The 20,880-nt window shown below is 39.6% G+C and overlaps 1 protein-coding gene across 1 annotated transcript in view; it reads left to right on the forward strand.

The window, feature by feature from the left end:
• LOC122816398 (multidrug resistance-associated protein 1-like) overlaps positions 1–20,880 on the forward strand; it is a 786,965-nt gene that overhangs the window by 36,993 nt on the left and 729,092 nt on the right. The gene's annotated exons all lie outside the window — the stretch shown is intronic.

A 20,880-nucleotide genomic window follows, 5' to 3' on the forward strand; every position in this document is an offset into this window, starting at 1 on the left:
AGAAGTAAGAGAACAGTATGCTAGAGGTCTTGGGTTAAAGTCCCAAATGAGAGCTAATAATGTCCTTTAATTTCTATGATTCTTGTTTGTACCACTGATGACTTTAAATACATGGTAAATACAGTTGTTAAAACAACAGTTATACAACTCTGTAAACATACTCTACATGCATAAATATTTACCATCCCTTAGTTATTTTTGCTATATTTTTTAACAAAATAAATGAAGCTGTCATTCCTAAAAGCATTTTTTAGGATTTTCATTGTTTCAAATAATAAACATATTTTCTGAACCTATTATGCAAAATGCATAGGGTTAAAATAAATTCAACAGGAGATAATGACAGGAAAAAGTACGGATACTATTTGTATAACATCAGCCATAATGTATAGCTTATATTTTCCTTGATCCAGTTTGCCTGTATGGTGGGGTATGTTAGTAAAAAGGTAGTTAAGGGTTATGTGGGGGGGTATGTCAGTTAGGAATAAACTTACTTACTGTTCACCTCTTTCCATCAAAGACATAGGGGCCAGACCAGGAGTGAATTTGTGATTTCCCACCCAGTGATCAGGTTTTCTTTTGGATAGAGTTGGGGATCAACTCTGTTTCACATAGATGAGGATCTTTTTATGTAATGTGAGAATCCTTTCAGACACACATTGGTCCCTTCAGCTGGTTCTATTTATGTCTCAGACAAGGTTCATGTCCTTGGGTCTAGTGTTTCTGCTTCTGTTTGTCTTGTGGATGTGGAAGAGATCCATCAGAGGTGGATCTGTGGATGTCTTATATGCCAGGCTCCTGGTGAGAAACCTTTAAGGCCCTTCCAACTATTGCAAGTGTCTGGTGAAGTGCATACCAAAGTGGGCATTGTACTCAATGATGGGTCTGATAAGGGCTGAGTAGAGTGGTATTATTATTTCACTGGCCATGAATGCCATAGACTTGCTTATGAGCTGGGCAACATAGTATGATTTTATTACCATCATGGCTATGTGTTGATCGAACACGAGATTACTGTCTACATATGTTCCCAGATCCCTAACTATCGTGTCAACTCTTCGGGATGTTTTGTTAAAGAAGTAATTAACTTGGGTGGATGATTTCCCAAAGGGCACTATAATGCATTTGTTTGCATTGAGTTTTAGTCTGTGGGTTTCACACCAGTCACTTGTTTGTTTGTGTTAGACCCTTTTGTAGGATGTTGGTGTCATGAGGTGAAACTATGATAGCTCACAATTTACAGCCATCTGCGAACTTTGTGTGTCAGAGGCCTTTGACATTAGTCTTGACTTCCAAGAAGTATATGCCAGACAGGACAAACCCAATGTGGAGCCCTGGGGTACTTTGCTAGTGACTGGTCTCTTGGAGGATGTGGGCTCATTGATCCTGACTTCTTGGGTCCTATCTGTGATCCAGCTGGCAATCCAATGAGTTATATAGGGATTTATGCCTAGTTATGAGAGTCTGTCAACAATACTTGAGTGAGGTATTATACTGAATGCCCTGGCCAGGTCAAGGTAAGTGGTATGTACTGTTTTCTCCTCATCCATAACCATGGTGAACCTCTCAAAGAAGTCTACCAGGTTAATTAAGCAAGACCTTCCCTTAACAAAGTTAAACTCAGATGGGTCCAGTGTCAGTAGGTTGCCAATGTTCTTGATCATTTCCATGATAATTTGTTCCATGGATTTGCATACTAGACTTGTCAAACTGATGGGTTTGTAGATCCTGAGGTCAGTTGATGTTCCATACTTATAAAGAGGTACGACCATTATGGGCCTTCATTCGACCTGTTTTGAAGTTGTGGTTCAAGAGTGTTTTAAGTGGTCCTGCTAGGTCATGTTTTAGGCTATTTAGGAGGCAATCTGGGATATTGTTGGGGCCCACTGAAGCAGTGGTTTTGGCCTTAGTGAGTGCCCCCAGGACCTGCTTCCTGTTGATAGCTGGGTGGGGATATGCTGGAAGGGATTTCATAAGGGGTAGTGGGGGTGTGGTGAAGTTAGAGTTAAATTTTTCAGCCAGTAGATGTGCTATGACACAAGGTTCAGTGAAGGTTGTGCCATTTGCCACCAGTTCTGCACAGAGCTGAGTATTACCTTTAAGGTTCCTGATGCAGCTGAACAAGGCTACGTGATTGTCCTTAGCTCCTTAGCTAAGAAGGTTATTCTGATCTCATAATTTGCCTTGTTGGACTTTATTAGACGTCTTAGTTTCATGTTTAGTTGAATCAGAGAGCTCTTGTCTACACAGGAGTTACTCTTTCTGAGTTCGGCCATGACTTTTTTCTTTTGTTATAAACCCCGTTAAGGTAAGGATTCCACCAGTGAGGCTTGTTTTGGTGTTAGATATGGCCTTACTTCTGGTAAGTATGGCAGCCTCAGTGCAACCATTTACATGTTTGTTCAGGGTTTCCATAAATAATTCTGCATAGGTAGCTGTATTCTCAGAATTTGGGGGAGTCCGGAACTTTGACAAACTGTCCCTTAATAGGATGTAGTTTGCTTTAGAATAGTTTCTAACTGTTACAGGTTTAGTTGGGTTTTCTGGATTGATTTTTATTTTGAGAGAGACAGCTTTGTGGTCAGACTTCACCAATGAGGACTTGACAAAGGGAGTTGCAATGCTTTCCCATGTTTGTGTGTACTAGGTCCAATATGTTTGGTCCTCTGGTTGGAGAGTGAACTATCTGGTCCAGGGTGTTTGTGCTGATAAAGTCCAGGAAACATTGTGCCTGTGAGTTAGAGGCATGTGCATTTCCCAGTCTATAGATGGGTAGTTAAACTCTCCCATGAATAGGGTATTTGGTTGAATGGTGAGCACCTCTAGTAGATCTTGGTAAGTGGTGTGAGCCTCATGGGTCATAGAAGGTGACCTGTAGCTGGCCAGGACATGGTAAGGAGCCTTGTCTATGGAGACTTGAAAGTGGTTGTACTCCAGGGTATCATCCTGTTTAACCAACCTGGAGTTGAATTTATCGCTAATGTAGATTGAGACACCTCCACCTGTAGTCTCTGTTTGTGCTGCTGTTGGTTGAAATGTGTGGAAGTCCAATAGTCTTTCACTAATGGGAATATTTTCTGTGGCTTTAAACCAAGTCTCAGTACCAGCACAGATGTCTACATTCTCCAGAGAGAGGGGAAGTTGTAGGTTGTGGAGTTTCTTGTTTAGGCTCCTAGCATTGAACAGTAATACCTTAATGCTGCCTTGATTTCTCTTTTTTTTGCTATGTTGCTAGTTTTGTTATTTTGACATTGCCTAAAAAGGTTCTAAGGTGGTGGATAAACTTTTAGCCAATAACTGAACGTCTAGAGGGGATAGTTGCAGACTATCCTTGGCAAAGCAAAGTGGTCTGCTAACCATGTCCTTCCATGCTGATAGACATTGGATTCCCCTGGAGTGACACCAGAAACTAAGCTTTTTATTAAAATCAGTCATTTTCTCTTCATACTGTAGCATCATCTCTGGTGAAAGTAGAATGCTGCACAATGCAAGGCACATGCCAGTCTGTGACACATACTCAGAGAGACCCATAATGTCTCTTTTGCTATAGTCCAGTGAGGTACACCTCAGGTCATTTATACCCACACAGACTAAGAAGGTATATGTGTGTGTGTGGTAAGCAGTATGTGTGAAGGATGTAGGCTGTAGTGTATGTGTTCTTGACAACCTTGTTTGTAAGTCATATTTTTGCCTCCAAGGAAGTTAGCATGTACATCTCTTGCATACTGTTTTAGTTTCTTTAAGGATTAAAAGGTCTTTTGAGAACATGAAACAACTGCTATATAGCCTTAGGATACCCATATCTACCAAGCTGGCCACAGAGAGATTAGGAGATTGCAAATCCATTTTGTCAGGACCTGTAGTAGGGTTTAGGGTCTGGGTTTTACAGGGGTCACCAGAGTGGTGTCTAGGGTGAAGGCTAGATGTTAAATAGTGCAAAGGTCTTCATGCTGTTTGACACTCTATCTGTACTAAGCTTAGCTCCACACAAATTCTTTCTGTGTTATGGGTTAAACTCCTTAGTACTAGCTTTATTGGTTTGCTACAATGCAGGGTACTGCTAACCACCATTAAGTTTGGTGAACAGATCCACAAAACAGACAGAAAAAAGCTGAAAATGAACTCCCGCGCCCTCTAGCCAATAAATGACTACACTTTGAGCTCCCTGGAGTGCCTCTCAACTTAGAGAGGCCAGGTAAACACCTCCTGCCACAAGATGGATTATTCTGGAACTTCTTAATGTAAAAGCACAGCAGAAGTAGCTCGCAAGTGCAGATTAAGACAACTAAGTACCTAAAAACTCTCTGGCTGATTTAACAATCTCACTTTAAGTCTCCTGTGTCTTTCCTAACTTACACAGACCGGGCTACTTTAATACTGCCACTAGAATAACAGACCCAGGGTTCTTAGTGTAAAAACACACTTTGGTTAGCTAAAAGTGGAAAGATACTAACTAGCCACAAGAATTAATTGTCACTTTAAGCTCCCTTGTGTGTTTCTCAATTTGGATAGACCAGGCTACCTTTCTACTCCCACTAGGATTGCAGTCTCAGCATTCTTAATGTAAAACCACACTTTAGTTAGCCACAAGTGAAAAAGTACCAGAAACAAAGTCTAACAACTAGCTACAAATAATTGCAAGTTGATTCAAAGGCAGTCAAATGACCCATAAGAAATACACACACTTTAAGGCAATTTCAAAGTAAACTACAGTCTAAGGAGAGCGTCTTCTCAAGTTTTTCTGTCAATAATCAGTATGATGAGCAGAGGAAATAGTACTGGGAGGTGCTTCTAGGGTCAGGTATACAGTAGGGGCAGGCAGTTCAAAAGCCTCCAAGCATAAAAGCACAACAGGAATAGCGGAGGTGGGAGGGAAACAAATTCAGAAAAACACCTAGGCTCAGCACAGAAACCACAACGCAATGCAGACTATAACAATGCCTTAAATTAATAGCTTTAACTTCAGATAAAGAGCAAATAACACATACAATTGATTTAAATGGTAAGATAAGAGCAATTATAAATGTAGCTTAAATACTATCCTGGAAATAAAATGTAGTCCAAATGCTTTGTTATCAATCTTCCAAGTTTAAAGCAGTCCCAAGCCCATGTAGAGAAAGAAATACAGGCAGAGGAACACAGAGGACAAGAATTAAGACAGGATTTAACAAATAGTAAAGAAATATCAAGTGCTGGAAAGGATAGCAGAAGTAAGTATAGGAAGGCGAGATGAGAGAGAGGTGGGTAAATAAGAAACATAGCTATGGGAAATATAGATGTAATAGGTCTTGAAATAAAACACTTGGATTTGGTTTCCTTGAGTAGGTGGGTTTTAAGGTAAGGTTTAATTTTGGAGTAGGTGATTAGTACCTTAAGTGTGGCAGGTAAGGATTCTTGTTATGAAGGTCCAGAAAAGTTATGTTTAGTGCTGTGAAGGTTAGTTCTGTGAGTATGTAGTATATGGCCTGAAAGAGAGTGGTTTCTCAGGTTTAAGAGTGGGCACATAAGTGTACATTTTGCAGCCAGGGGGTGGGGAATATTTCTAATGTGAAATGCTTAAACAGCTGTGAGCCTAGTGAAAGATCTGCCATTTGCTTGATAAGCAGCCATTTCACTTTTATGATAGTGCGCTCATGCTTTGGGGTGATGGTTATAAAGCAAAATATTCGACTACTGAGTTTTGCAGTGCATTACTGTTTTTGCTGGAGGCAGCTGTGATTAGGGGAGACCATAATCAGGTTGAGCAAAACTTCCTTTTCCAATGGCTATTCTTGCTGCTGAAGAGAGAAGTTTTTATGGCCCAAAATATTAGGTAGCTATTTTTGTCAATTTTTTGTTATATAGAGATGGAAATTTAGACATTGTTCCAACCACTTGCCAAGATTTTTAAAAGGGGTGGTTGTTTCAACAAGTTAATTTTTGAGGCTCACTATTTGCCAGGAACTTGGGGTAATAGTTAGTTTCTGTCTAATTTCAAAGAGCATGGCTTTGCTTTTGGGGGCATTTAGGAATATATATTTTTTTACTTTTAATCCAGATGGTAAATGTGTAAAGATCTCCAAGTTGCTGTTGAATGTCAGAAGTTGAGAGGTTTGATATAAATAGGGACATATCATTGCCATATAATATAAGAGGTAGGTAAGAAAGGCCTTTTGGGAGAATGCTTATGAAAACTGAGAAGATAAAGGGGTCTGAGGTGGAACCCTGAGTGACTCTTTCAACTAAGGAGATCTGATCATAACTCTGAAATGTTGTTTGGAGAAAAGTCTTGAAACTAGGAGGGATCAAGACTGACTCCAAGGTGAAGCATATGGGTTTGTAGCAAGGAGTGGTCAACCAGGTCAAAAGCCTTATAAAGGTTTATGAATATGACAGTGGTGATATTCTATTTAACCATGTTTCTTAAAATTTCATCAGTTTGTGACCATAGCCATGAATTTCACACAAGGTAGTGGGTGACAAGCCCTAACAGAATCCCATTGTATGCACAGGATAATGGTAGAGCAGGCATAACAAAAATCCCCTGATAGCTGCCTGAATGGCTGCCATGTTGTAGCTGTTTAGGCCTGGTTACAAAATGAACAAGAAAAGTCAAGGCAGTTGTCTAGAGGGTTGGAAAGTGTAGGAGACCCAAACACTAATTCTGAGTATTTTTCCTCTGTTTATTTGCTAAGTTTTTCTGCATAGCCGCCTATTTTGAGCATTTTCTGGCTTGTTAAATTTGATTTCTGCATTAGTAACTGTATTTAGAGCACAACCTAGAGCTGTTTACTGAATTTCCTGTTTGCACTTATTTTTAAAATTGTTTTTTTTCTCAAAACTTGTATTTTATCTGTCTTTGGCCTAGTACTCTTGTGTGGGGTCATTTACTGCACTGTTATAACTTGTTGATACTTGTTAACCTCTGCTATCTCTGAAAAAAAAAACAAAAAATCTTGCTTTTTCCCACTTTTCTGAGATTTAAAAGTTCAGTTACAGGCTTCCTGTTCCTGAACTGTTTGTAAGTTTCTGTGAGGGCATCTTTTCTTGGCCTAAAGGAAAGTCTCTCTGTTGATCAGTGGCAGTGAAAACATTGAGCAGCCTGCCTGCCCCTGTGGGAGTGGTTACTGACTTGAAACTGTAGTTTTATTGGCCATTCTGGGTCAATTCCAAAACTCCTTCATCTTCCTCTCTTAAAACCCTCTTTTAATTGGGTTTAAACTATTCCTGGCTCCACAAAGTCTGCTCTTCACATTTTCCCTTAGAACTGCTCTATCTCTCAATTTAAACACCATATTCTCATTCTAAGGCCCTTCACTGGTCCAATTAAGTAATCCTACAAGTTAGCACTATTAAACCATAAGCACTACTTACTCTTATACTCTCTCTCTATTGGTCCATCTTAAATTCAGTTTCCCTATTACTCTAGCATGTCCAAAGGTCAGTCAATGGTTTCCTCTCCAGTCCAGCTGGTGAATCTGGGAATTTTGAGGCAATGTTACAACTGTCTCATGTACACGGACAACCCTCTCCTCCTCCAAACAGGTTCAAATATATGTGAGAGATGCAACTATTTAGCCAAACTGGAGGCTGTGCTCTCTCATCTCAAAACTGGTGTAACCAGTCAGGAGGAGAAGGTAACCTCACACAACACAATTACAGTATCACATAGTCCCACCACATCAGCGAACCAAATACATAAATACACGCTCTAAATAAAAATCTACCTAAGCAACAGAGACCTCCAAAGCAGACATCCAAGCAAACGCTACCTCAAAACAAAACACACACAACACATAACCCACAAAGTCAGTGTGCCAAGCAGCCACAGCCCTTAAGGCTGAATAACACACCTGATACTCTTGTTATAGGTGACTCTATTGTCAGACACACTCACCAGGCTAAATAAAGAGAAGGTCACAGTGAGCTGCCTGTCGGGTGCTAGGATCAGGTCACTCCAAAGCAAATACAAATATGACTCAGTCATTGTACATGCTGGTGTGAATGACCTCCTGGACTACATGAAAAGAGACATCCTGACCTTGAGCAGCATCTTACCCTCACCTAGAATGATGCCACAGTACAAAGACAAAATGATCGATTTTAACAATTGGCTAAAATGTTGGTGTCATTCAAAGGGGATCCAGTGTCTGTCAGCCTGGGATGACATGCGGATGGCTTGCACCTGTCACCACTGGGCTTTGGATATTGGCAAAGGCTCTTTCCACCCCCATAGTGCCGGCTCAAAAGTCAAACCCACCCCCATAGACAGCACAAGGAACAAGAAACTAAATGCCAGAAGTCTTAACCTCAAGATGCAGGCACGCTCTCCACAGTATGGAGAACATCAATATCTGTGCAGTGACAGAAATCTGGTTCAAGGCTCCAGAGAGCACCCCAGCACTACCAGGCTATACCTCATATCATGCTTTTAACCACAAAAGGAGGGAGTTTCCATATTTATCAAGGATATCCACACCTCCAGGTTAGTGGCATTGCAGTATCGGAGACCATCCATGTGCAACTAACAGTGGGCAAGACTGCTTTTCAGTTTATAGCATCCTACAGACCACCCTCTCAAAGTCAGGAATCCCATTTTCCTGAAAACATTGGAGAACATGAAGATCTCTCCGAACACCATTATATTGGGTGACTTCAACTACCCAAACATTGACTGGAAGCACTACTCAAGCCCCAACACCTCAGCCCAAAGATTCCTGGAAATTATAAACTCAAATGCTATGGAACAACTAGTCACCACTCCCACAAGAGGGGACAACATACTAGACCTGATCATTACCAACATGGGGACTCTATGCTCCACACCAGAAGTATATCCCTCATTGGTAAGATCAGACCATAAATTAATTTCACTGGATGTCCACATCCCGAACCCACTCCCAGCCCAGAAAACCACAGTGAAAAACTTCTCAAAAGTGAACTTCTCACTTCTCAAAACTGAAGTGGAATCCTTCAAGGCCACAGGGCCAGTGGAAACTACAGCCCAAACTGCAGAATCCTATATAAATGCATTCTACGGACATCTCCAGGAATGCATGGATCATGCTATCCCAAACAAAACCAAGACCCAATCATCCAAAGGCGGCCAGTCTGGTGGACCCCTGCCATAAATAAACTGTACAACAGAAGGAGGAAGCTACTACATGATAGAGCAAAATCCCTAATAGGGAAGGCATCTCTGATCAGTACTAGCAAAAAATTACGATCCCTCATAAAATCCTCCAAGGCCAGCTTCGAGAGAAAAATTGCACAGGACACCAAAGACAATCATAAGGCTTTTTCAGTTATGTTAGAAACCTGGGATGCAACTCCCAGACTTGTTCTGAGTTGATTCTAAATGACAAAAATACACTGAACCCACAGACATCGCCAATATCCTGGCAGACAGGTTCAGTGCAAACTTCTCCACCCCTCCCCCAAAAGAGCAAGTATCTATGGCTGCCTCCCAAACATCTCAGATGCTCAGGTGAAGGCTGCCCTCTCCAAAGCAAAACACTGCTTCCATGGGACCAGATGGTGTCCCAGGTTTACATGAACTACAAGAGGAACTAATCCCTCAAATAAAACAGCTATACAATCTCAGCCTCACTACAGGATATGTGCCCACAGAATGGCGTACAGCAACAGTGGCCCCACTCCACAAAAGTGGAGCCTCTACAGACCCTGGAAACTATCGCCCCATAAGCCTGACTAGCTTAGTCTGCAAGGCTATGGAGAGGATCATCATGGAGCTCATAAACAAAGAAATTGGGGACCTACAAACACTAGATCCTACCCAGTTCGGCTTTGTCAAGGGCAGATCCTGCCTTTTGAACCTGGTTGACTTCTTTGAAACAGTCACCAAAGCCATAGATGAAGGGAAGGTAGTCCACACAGCCTATCTGGACCTTGCAAAGGCATTTGACACAATACCCCACTTGGCCATCATAGATAAGCTATCCAGCTTAAATATAAACCCCTATGTCACAAGATGGAACTGGCTCAAAGACAGAACCCACAGAGTGAGAGTTGCAGGAGCCATGTCAGACTGTCACAAGTGGTGTCCCACAGGGTTCTGTCCTGGGACCACTCTTGTTCGGTATATACTTTTGGAGGACTATGGCTCACCAAGTTACTGCAAACTGGGCCATAATCAACTCTCCAGCTGACACAAACATCCTTCAAAAAGGTCTCACAGAGACAGATAATTGGTGCCAGCACCATGGTTTAAAGCTAAATGCCAAAAAATGTATAGCCATACCCTCTGGCAAAACAATGTGCCCAGAAATTACCACATAGGCGGAAACCCATTAAGTACAGAGAAAGTTATTAGGGACCTGGGGACCCAAGTTGATAGCAATCTCTCCTTTGAAAACCACATTGCCAAAGTGGTTAGAAAGACCTTCTACATAGCCCACCTCATCACGAAGGGTTTCACAAGTAGATCAAGAGAGGTAATCGTGCCCTTTATTCATCCCTCATCAGGCCCATCATAGAATACAATGTTGGGATGTACCTTACCCGACACCTGCAGCAATTAGAAAGACCCCAAAAGTATCTCACCAAGAGGATCAAGGGTCTCAAACAGATGCCATATGCTGCTCGGTTAAAAACTCCAGCTCTACTCAGTTGCATAATCTATGCCTGACATACAAAGCTATGTCAAATCCAGAATTAATGGACATGCTCCACCTCAGTAAATCTAAATGGACTTGAACCTCAGCACAGAAATAAATAGAAGTTGCTGGAGGGACAGGTTCATAACCCAGAGGCTATAGAATTCCAGTTCATGTGAGGCAGAGCACCTCACTGAATCTCTTCAAGAAGAATCTCGATAAGTGGATGGGGATTGTAGGTTTGTCCCAGGGATTACTGTCACTATTAGACAGAGGCACAGTAAACTAAACCTTAAAAAGGGCACAGTATGCTCAAATCAAGCCATACAGAATCGGGCTAGGCTTATAATTGCCCCAGGGCAGATAGCCTAGTATGAACCTATGAACCTATCAACCTATGAGAGTGTATGTCAGTTGTTCAAAATGAGCAGTCGCTGAGTCACAGTTGATCCATTTAAATTGATTGAGTACCCACTGAAAATAGCATTCATTCCTGATTCCTGTAGTACTGCAACCTCCAGCACAAAATTACCAGCATTTTATGATAGGTTGTACATTCAGTTGGTCAGAGCATGCACTTTGCCCTTCTTCAGCTGCACATTTGATTGATCGAAAGTATCCCATATGTAAATATAGCCAAACAAGCATTCTGGAAAAAAAATGACTGTTAACAAAATATATAATCATAAATCAGGGTGTGAGTTCCTCAGCCTCTTTTTGTGTGCAGTGTGATTCTGATCAAGTCACTTAATCAGACAGTGCTCCTGGGTTGCCTTTAAAAAGGGACAAACATGACAGTCAAAACAAATTCTTGCATATCTCATTTTAAATTTATCAGTTAGAACAATTCATTTCTAACACATCTTATTGTACAAAATAAATAAGTTATTTTTATAAAGTGTACACTGTGATATTCGTAGCATATGCCTGCTGCCCCCAAACAGGCAGGTTCAATGAAGAGTTGCAAAGGCGTCTTACTTGTTAGTAGAATTAATGGTGACAAACACGGAGTACATGGCTGCCACAGTTTGAGTTGACAGCCTACAGTTTACTAGATGCATTCTGTGACCTACTGTTGCTGTATGGAGGCTGTTGTTACCTGATCTCAGGTACTGGAACAGTTGTGCTAAGTGAGGGAGAGAAGGAGATTTATTAGTAGGAATTGTGCAAATCAGCACGTTACTGAAAGTGCGGTGAAGAAATTTAAGTTTGCTGCTAATTTTAAACCATCTCAGTCAGGCTGTGGAGGGAATGGCAGTGGAGATGTCTTAAAAGACACAGTGACAGTCTATTGGTTTGTTCAGGTGCATGTACTATATGCCTCAGTGTACCAGTTTAGCTAGGACAATGGCGTTATTTAGTCTCAGTTTTTATTTTTGTCACCATTCTTCATTCTATTTTCATCCAAATATAACTTATTACTGTTATTGTTTCACAGCTTCATTCATTCATGCACTGTGATTGCTTCGGGCTTTCTGTTCAGCCCCCTTCCTCTTTCCCCCAGTTCCTGACACTCCTTATAAGCAATCCTGAACATATCCTTTCATCAAGTAGCTCTCCTGACTTCTGGAAATGTGGAACCAGAAGGCTAGTTTACAGTTAAGCCTGAGCACTCTAAGAGATTTCCACATGGCCAAGAGTCATCATTCGATATTTGTTGTTCACGATCATTAGCCAGGAGGAGGAAACATGCACTGAGTTCTGGTATATGCATGGCATGCTTCTGTGCATTCAGTGCTAGACATAGACTTATGGGATCATACTAAGCTTATGGCCAAAGGGCCTTCAAGAAGCTTAGCCATGGCATCCTTTGGTCATTGAAGTATATCAGTTACTCCTAGGAGATTATTTCCATATACCTCCAACATGAATTTATGGCCTCCCTTCAAATCGTCAAGTCTGGTTTTGAAAATAGATTGGGTATTACTTTGTTTAGCAAATAGAATGATTTTATTCCAAAGGCAGGGAAGGCATTGGGTTATGCATCTCTCATTCTAGCAAGTGTTACTGAGCTTATGGAGGAGACTGACGATTTTGGCTTGAGTGTTACATAGACTGTTGATTCTGTAAATATGGAGGAGGTCAAAACAGGTATGAACTTTCAGTGTAAGAAGGCTAAAGAGAGATGACCAGTCAGTAGTCTGTGTGAGACTCACTGAGAAGGATCGCTTTTAGCCTTTCTGGGTAGCTTAGACTGTGTAGCTGAAAAATCTTCTTGTTTAGAAGCTTTTATGTATGACTAAACAGAAGTCACTATTTCCTTTAAAAATATTCTATAAAACTCACCAGTGATTTAAGTTTAGCTCCTTGTGAAGTCACTATAGATCTCAGGGGCAGATTTTCTATGGATATGTGTATGTCAGAAATTTCAAACCTCACAGAAAACTGAATGAAATAATGTATGAGCAATCTTATGAGATCAGAGTAAACAACCTGAAAAGTGCATTAGCAAGGTATGCAGGAATTTCTGAACATTCTGATAGATTTCAGTTCTATGTGCTGGATGCTTTGGAAACGTTTTAGATGTTAATGACTACATGTAACACATTAAATTAAATAACTGTGTTTGTTCTGGATTCAAATAATGCAGTGAATTTTAGGTGTAAGCTGAAACACAGACATTTAAAGCTTTAGCTATTGGTCTATTTGATTATGAGATAAAGTTATTTAATGATGTTTGTAATTTTTTTAACAGCATCTGAAGAAGTCTTTTATGTAAGTCAAATATGCAAACTGTTTAATATAATTAAAGATTTTTTTGCAAAGTGTAAAGAGATGAAGACTTCATGCAACCTAGAGGAGATACCCTACAGAACAACTAAGCAAGGTAGAAGGACTTCCTAATCAGAGCTGAGACATGGTGATAAAAGAAAGATTGTTCTTAACATAGATGCCCAAGTCAAGGTTAATTGTGACTGTTTTGTTAGGGATACTACTGGTACATCATAAAGAGGGGAGTGTCTTTCCCAAAGGTAAATGTATTACATTTTTTTGTCATTTAAAGTAAGCCCATGACTGACATATTAGTTGTTGATGTGTTCCAGGCCCTGCTAGAGTATTTGAATGCCCAAGCTGAATTTGACAATTGCACTCAGTTTGTAGCTGTCAGCAAACTTAGTTAGCCACAGTCCATTGACATTTGGTCTCACTTCTAAGAAGTAGATGCCAAAGAGCAGTAGGCACAAGAAAGAGCCCCGCAGAACTCTGCTGGTGACACTCCTCATGGCTAGAGGAGGTACTCCTTCTTTTAACAATGTGGGTTCTTTTGGTTTAAGGTTACTTAGAAGAGTATATGTTCATGTTAAGTCTGGAGAGTTTATTCATGATAACAGCATGTCAGATGTATCAAAGACCTCCGTGAGGTGGAGGTAAGTGTTATAAGCTTTCAGGCCCTAATCCAGGCTTCAAGACAATTCTAAAGAAATTGGCAAAGGTTAATAGGCATAATCTACTTTCACAGATCCATACTTGTTTGGATCTAGGATTTGCAGGTTACCTATTTTACTGTTCATCAACTTGATATTTATAAGCTCTATAAATTAACAGATGAGACTTGTGTGACTAATAGGTCTATTGATTCCAGAGATTATTTTGAGGCTACCTTTGTGTAATGGTGTTTTCATAGCCACACCCTATACCTCATGAATGTAATCAGTGGAAAGACTTATATCAAGATGCTCAGGATGAGTTTGAAGCTTACTAGCAAACACCTGGGGATATTATCAGGTTCCATTTTACTGTGGATGTAACTCGGTCTAAGGTGATTTTGGGATGGGATGTTTGGTAGTCAGATAACATCTGACTGGATAAGGGGCATAGCATTAACACTGAATTTGTCTGCAAGGATACTAGCAATAGCTTCAGAATCAGAGTGGAAGACTCCATTGCAAATAAGTTTTGTGCAGTGATACATGATTTCCAAGTTTCCTAATGTAATTCAGGAAGGCATTGTGGCTCTCTTTAGAACTGGTGGTAGACTTCAGATTGCACCTGACCTTGTACATCTTGGTGGTGTGCATATGTGTTTTACTTATTAGTTTTAAGCCCATGTTATATTGGTTTATTGGAAATCTATTACAGATAACCTGAAGTTTCTTCTTTTTGCTGTAAAGCTTGTTTATATGGCCAAGGGAAACAGACTGATTGTTGTGCCTGTTTTATTAGGAAATGGGGGTATATGTTATCAATGGATTCTTTGTTTAGACAAAGTGTGCCATTTACAGTTGAAAAAGAAGGTATGTGGATAGGAAGATGTTGTTTTTTGTAGTGATCATAAAATACTCTAGTTGTAATTTGGGGTTTTGAAATATGTTTTAGGCAGAAGGTTTGCACTAGGTCACCTGAGTTTTCTAAGGAGATCGTGAACAGAGGTAGCACAAGAAGGACCAAAGCTGGTAAGGACAAGGTCAAGAAGATTGTCATTCCTGGTGGGGAGGGCAATAATATGATCAAGGCAATTTGCATTAATAAAATCCAGCAATCGTTGAGCATATTTGTTGCTACCTGTATAGGTATTTCAATTTATAGAGGGGTAGTTAAAGTAACTCATAATAAGTGTACTCACTTTGTTAGACAGATTATTTGATCTGACTTGGATAAACAGTGATATCACAGTGGAAATAGAAGTGGACATATAGATGGAAAAATATGGAAGGTCAATCTTTGTGAGTTATCTGAACCTGTGCAAGTTCCAGCATAGCATTATGCATTAGTTGACATGAAACAGTAGAATCACCTAACATGCAAGGCTATGTTCCATAGCCCCCTGTGCTCCTGAATGCATACTAAGAGATGAAACCTTGTATAGAGGGAGTTTTGTCTTTGCAGTAGAACCATGTTTTCATAACTACACAAATATGTTTGCCTTCAAGTAGAGGAAGGCCTTAGACAATTTGCTATTCAGGCTTCTAGCACTGAGCAGTATTACCTTGTTTTGTCTGCATTTGAGTTTACTAAGCATGTCGTGAGACAAACTTTTCCTATAAAGGCACTAAAAGGGCAGCACGGACTTCGACTAGTATGCAACAATGATGTGTTGAAATATGCAGACTCCTCATGGTGTAGCAAGAAGGTCTGTTAACAATCTCACCCTAGGCAGATACATGATGGGTTTCCCTGGAATAACACCAGTTAAGTAGCGAGTTGTTGAAGCCTGTTTGAACCCAGACATCATTCTTGGTGAGGGTAAAGTACTGCTCAGTACTAGTGACTTTCCATTTTTGGAGACATAAGATGAGAGCTCAGTATTACTGGTCTGCATCTCTTCTAGGGTGGGGCACCTAAAATCATTAACTTCCACATGGGCATCCACAAGCAGATACTCTTATTTAACAGTTATTATTAATGGTCCTAAGAACCCTTGTAACATCCTTAATCCTGGAACCAGAGAGAGAGAGAGAGAGACAGCTTACTGTAACCCTCTCCTTGCCCAGTGTTGTGAGTGCATTGTTGATGTGCCTAACTATGGAATCACCAGTTACAAGGACCTTGTAACTTTTTGCAGGCCTAGGGGACCTTAGGGAACAGGCTTACAGCTGTAATGATTTGTAATAGAAGTATGCAAGCAGTAGGTGTGGGTAGCAATGCATTTTGGCCCCTGCGTGGATGAGTGTGTGCTACATGGATGATGTGAACTTCAAAGCTCAAGTGGTCGTCATTATTTAGGGACTCCAATTCTCATTTTTTTTGCCAAAAAAATCATAAACATACCAAAAATATGAGGCAAAAATCTAGACATTCTGCAAAAATTCTGACAGTTGAGAGGTATACTGGTTCTCCAGCAGTCAATAAGCTTGTTGTGGATATTGTTGATTTTTAAGCTTGTAAAAGGGGTTAATGCTGTAGATATTGCAATATGTAGGTAGTGGGCAGTAAGATATGAAAGGTACAGTAACTGAAATGTTATCAATCTAAGGGAAGGGCCTTCCCAGTGTGATCTTATAATCTGACTAGCACAATCAAGTGAGATAAGATTGGAAAGAGCTTCTAAAGTCAAATTTCTGTAAGGCAGAGGCAACTCAAAAGTCACAGTACTTAAAATCAGAATAAGTAAAGAGTTAGCAATTTGAAAAAGAACTAATCCATTTTAGTCAAAGACAACAACACATTTGCTAACTGTCAGTGCACAAAATACACCTTTTTCTTTAACTCCAGATAAAATAAATTATAAGTAAAACAAACTGTAATGAACCAAGAGTAAAAGACAAGAAACACTGTAAAATGTAAATTGTTTACAATGAAATCCAAAAGTGTCGGAGCAGCTTTACCTGGCAACTTTCAAAAATTAATATTTGTCATGTTCTACTTAGGTAAATAAAATGTTACTTTTCAGCTCCTCCCATAATTCAGATAAGAGTTTAACCTCTTTGCATTCAAACCAAAAGTTACAAGAAAAAAATAACACTGTTAAAAGTAAAACAAACAGATACAATGATTTTAGATAAATCTGCACTAAGTTTCTGTGCAGGGGAAGCTTTACAAGGATCCGCTGGGAATATTAATAGCAGATCAGCTGACTTCTTGATTTAAAGTCCCTAAAGGATCCATGGGAAATGCTGAGAGCAGATCAGTTGACTTGTGGATTCAAGGTCCCTAATCTGGAGTTACATATGACTGTACAGCTTTTGGTAAATCTTTATATTTGGTTTGCAAAATTGAACAAGGAATGGGTGTTCTGTTTGCATCCATTTTGATAATTATACCAGAATGTTTTTTGAATGTATTTACCTTTCAAAAATCCTAAATTTCTGCAGTGAAAAATATTCAGTACTTAAAAGCATAAACAGAGCATCATGAAATCAAATTTTCTCCTAGTCAAAAGTCCTCCCTCACTCTGGTGTTCTACACAGACTGTTTGGAAGACATGTCAAGTCAAAACAGTATAATTACTTTAGGTACTCAGCTGATCAAAGATCAGTTATAAGATGCACTTTTTACTACTGCTAATTTTATTATGAATGCTATTTCCTACAGAACTGCTTATCTGAGGATGAGACTTGATACTGTTAAGGCCATGGTCCTCTTGAAAAAATTATTGACTAATTTTTGCAATAATGTACTACTTATTCCTTCAGCAGAATTTCAGAAACTCCACACCAAATGGAATTTGGAAATTACACCATTTATAACTTTACAAGGACTTCTCAAGTTATGGACATTTATACATATACATGTGTGTGCATGTGTGTGTGCACGTGCATGCATGCGTGTGTGTGTGTGTGTGTGTGTGTGTGTGTGTGTGTGTGTGTGTGTGTGTGTGTGTGTGTGTGTGTGTGTGTGTGTGTGTGTGTGTGTGTGTGTGTGTAAGCATGTGTGGGGTCTATGTTCATCTACTGAAAAAAAAATAACTCGAATGGCTGAATGTTGAACTGAAAACAGAGAAATGGACATTTAGCGAACACCAACACCATTGAAAATAAATTCATTGAATGGCCATAATTGGCCAAAAACCAGGAGGTAACACAATGCAAAGATAAGTGAAGGGAAACCTTTTAAATTTGTCCTATTCCAGACTGTAGTGCGATCTTAGAGTTGGTATATATAGTTAGGGGGTGTGGGGGCTGGGCCCTCACTTTGGTTGGTTGAGTTTGCAATGTTGGTCGACTATGGCCATTCGATGACTTTATTTTCGATGTTGTTGGTGTTTGCTAAATATCCATTTTGCTGTTTCCAGTTTGACATTTAGCAATTCAAGTTATTTTTATTTCGGTAGCCAAACATAGACCTGTGTGTGTGTGTGTGTGTGTGTGTGTGTGTGTGTGTGTGTGTGTGTGTGTGTGTGTGTGTGTGTGTGTGTGCATCTCTCTCTCTCTCTCTCTATATATATATATATATATATATATATATACACACACACACACACACACACACACACACACACACACACACACACACACACTGTGATGATATAGGCAAGTGCCAGCATAGCCAGTTGGAGTTTTGTAAAGAATGATATGACCTTTGAATATCAAGCTGATTAATACAAGATGCTTGTGTTGCAAATGTATTAGAACTGTGTATCATTTGTATACCAAACTGATTTGTACAGATGCTTGTGCTGAAAATGTATTTGTGAGCTTTGCTTGTGTTAATTGTGTCAAAATGTATCAACAGTGCACCCTGCTGGAATGAAAAGAAATATGTATGTATTATTGCAACTGAATTAAATGTACCAGCTAGCTTATTTTAAGAAAAATAAGAGAAATGTAAAGGAGTTGTTAAACCATTAAAACAGTACCCCACAGTGCTTAATAGGACTGGAGATGATAGGGCTGGGAAAAAGCCTTTTTTCATTAGCTCAATAAAAAGAGGGGAAGCCCCAGGCACTGCCATAAACATTTAGCTGTGTATTTTAGCTGTCTACGCTAAATTCTTGTCTCAGCTTCAAGGAGGAATACTGTGAGAACCTAGAGTCAGGTGATCAGATGAGATCATTTTGCCAGCCCTCTTGGAAATTATATTTTAGATAGTACAAATATAAATCTCAGAGTACTGAGTATTGTGTTTGGGAAGCCTGACTAGAAAGACCCTCACCCTCGGAATATTGCCTTATAGTAGTAAGTAACTCAACTAGGGAACAGTAATTCTTTTAGATTAGTCAGGAATATAGTGAAGCTTAGTTTAAATATTGTTTTTCTGTATTTGTCTGAGTCTGTTCATCAATGTTCTTTTCAATATTTCCTATGATCTGAACTCTGTGACTTACTGTGAATATATATTCAGTATTTTTATGCTGTTTTATTATTTATTATTAAATACATTTAAACTTTTATTGTGACTGGTTCCTGTAGAACGTATCTAATCTTTGAGAGTACTTATATTATTTATTCTCTTTTTAATATCTAAAATATAATTTCCAAGAGGGCTGGCAGAATGACCTCATCTGGTCACCTGACTCTAGCTTTTTCCATTATTCCCCTTTGAAGCTGAGAAGAGAATTTATCATAGACAGCTAAATACACATCTAAATGTTTATGGCAGTGCCTGGGGCTTCCCATCTTTTTACTGAGCTAATGAAAAAAAGGCTTTTTCCCAGACCTAGCATCTCTGGTCGTATTCAGCACTGTGGGGTGCCATTTTAATGGTTTAACAGCTCATTTACATTTCCCTTATTTTTCTTAAAGTAAGCTAGCTGGTGCATTTAATTCAGTTGCAATAATATATGTACATTTAATTTCATTCCAGCAGGGTGCACTGTTGATACATTTTGACACAATTAACACAAGCAAAGCTCACAAATACATTTTCAGCACAAGCTTCTGTACAAATCAGTTTGATATACAAATGACATACAACAACATACATTTCTAATACATTTGTAACACAAGCATCTTGTATAAATCAGCTTGATATTCAAAGGATATATCATTCTTTATAAATCTTCAGCTGGCTATGCTGGCACTTGCCCATATCATTACACACACACACACACACACACACACACACACACACACACACACACACACACACACACACACACACACACACACACACACACACACACACACACACACACACACACACACACACACACACTGAAACATAAACTCACTGGAGTACTAAATATGTTTTCAAAACTCCCAAATATTGATAGATAGTAAGCCCTTGTCACTACACAGGAGAGCTAGGCTATCTGTAGTCATATAGTTATGTTGTGATTTCGGTGCTACAACACTTGCTTTATTTACTTAGAGATTTCAGTGCTACAACACTTGCTTTGTTCACTTACAAAGTATGGCATTACTCCAGTAATTACTAGTTGATAATATGTTGTTATAGTGAGTAATGGTCTCCTCTTTCTGCATTCATCATGGAAAGTATTGCAGCCTGCATACTAATTTATCATGGAGAAGTGTTTGCTTACATCACATTGTTCTCGGAATGTCTCTGTTGTGATATTACAATGTGAGGCTTCAAGTTTGTTTGTACTAGTAAGTTTGAAACAGTTAGATTCTATGTTCTTTGTTAAAATAGTATCATTTGGCAAGCTACATGGTAAGGTGTACTTTCACGACTACATAAGGTTCTTACTTTCATTTGTTGCAAAACCTGGTTAAATCACTTAAATTAGCTTATAAACAGAGGCTGTCAGTAAGCTTATGCACCCACCTTGCATTGCAGGTATTTCTCTGGCCCTTCAGTGGCATTCAGTGAGTGTGTGTGTGTGCGTGCGTGCGTGCGTGTGTGTGTGTGTGTGTGTGTGTGTGTGTGTGTGTGTGTGTGTGTGTGTGTGTGTGTGTGTGTGTGTGTGTGTATGAGAAAGATAGAGACAGACCACTGACTTTAG

The sequence above is a fragment of the Protopterus annectens genome, chromosome 12.part0 (assembly GCF_019279795.1).
Source record: "Protopterus annectens isolate FY-2018-M chromosome 12.part0, PAN1.0, whole genome shotgun sequence".
NCBI lineage: Eukaryota > Metazoa > Chordata > Ceratodontiformes > Protopteridae > Protopterus > Protopterus annectens.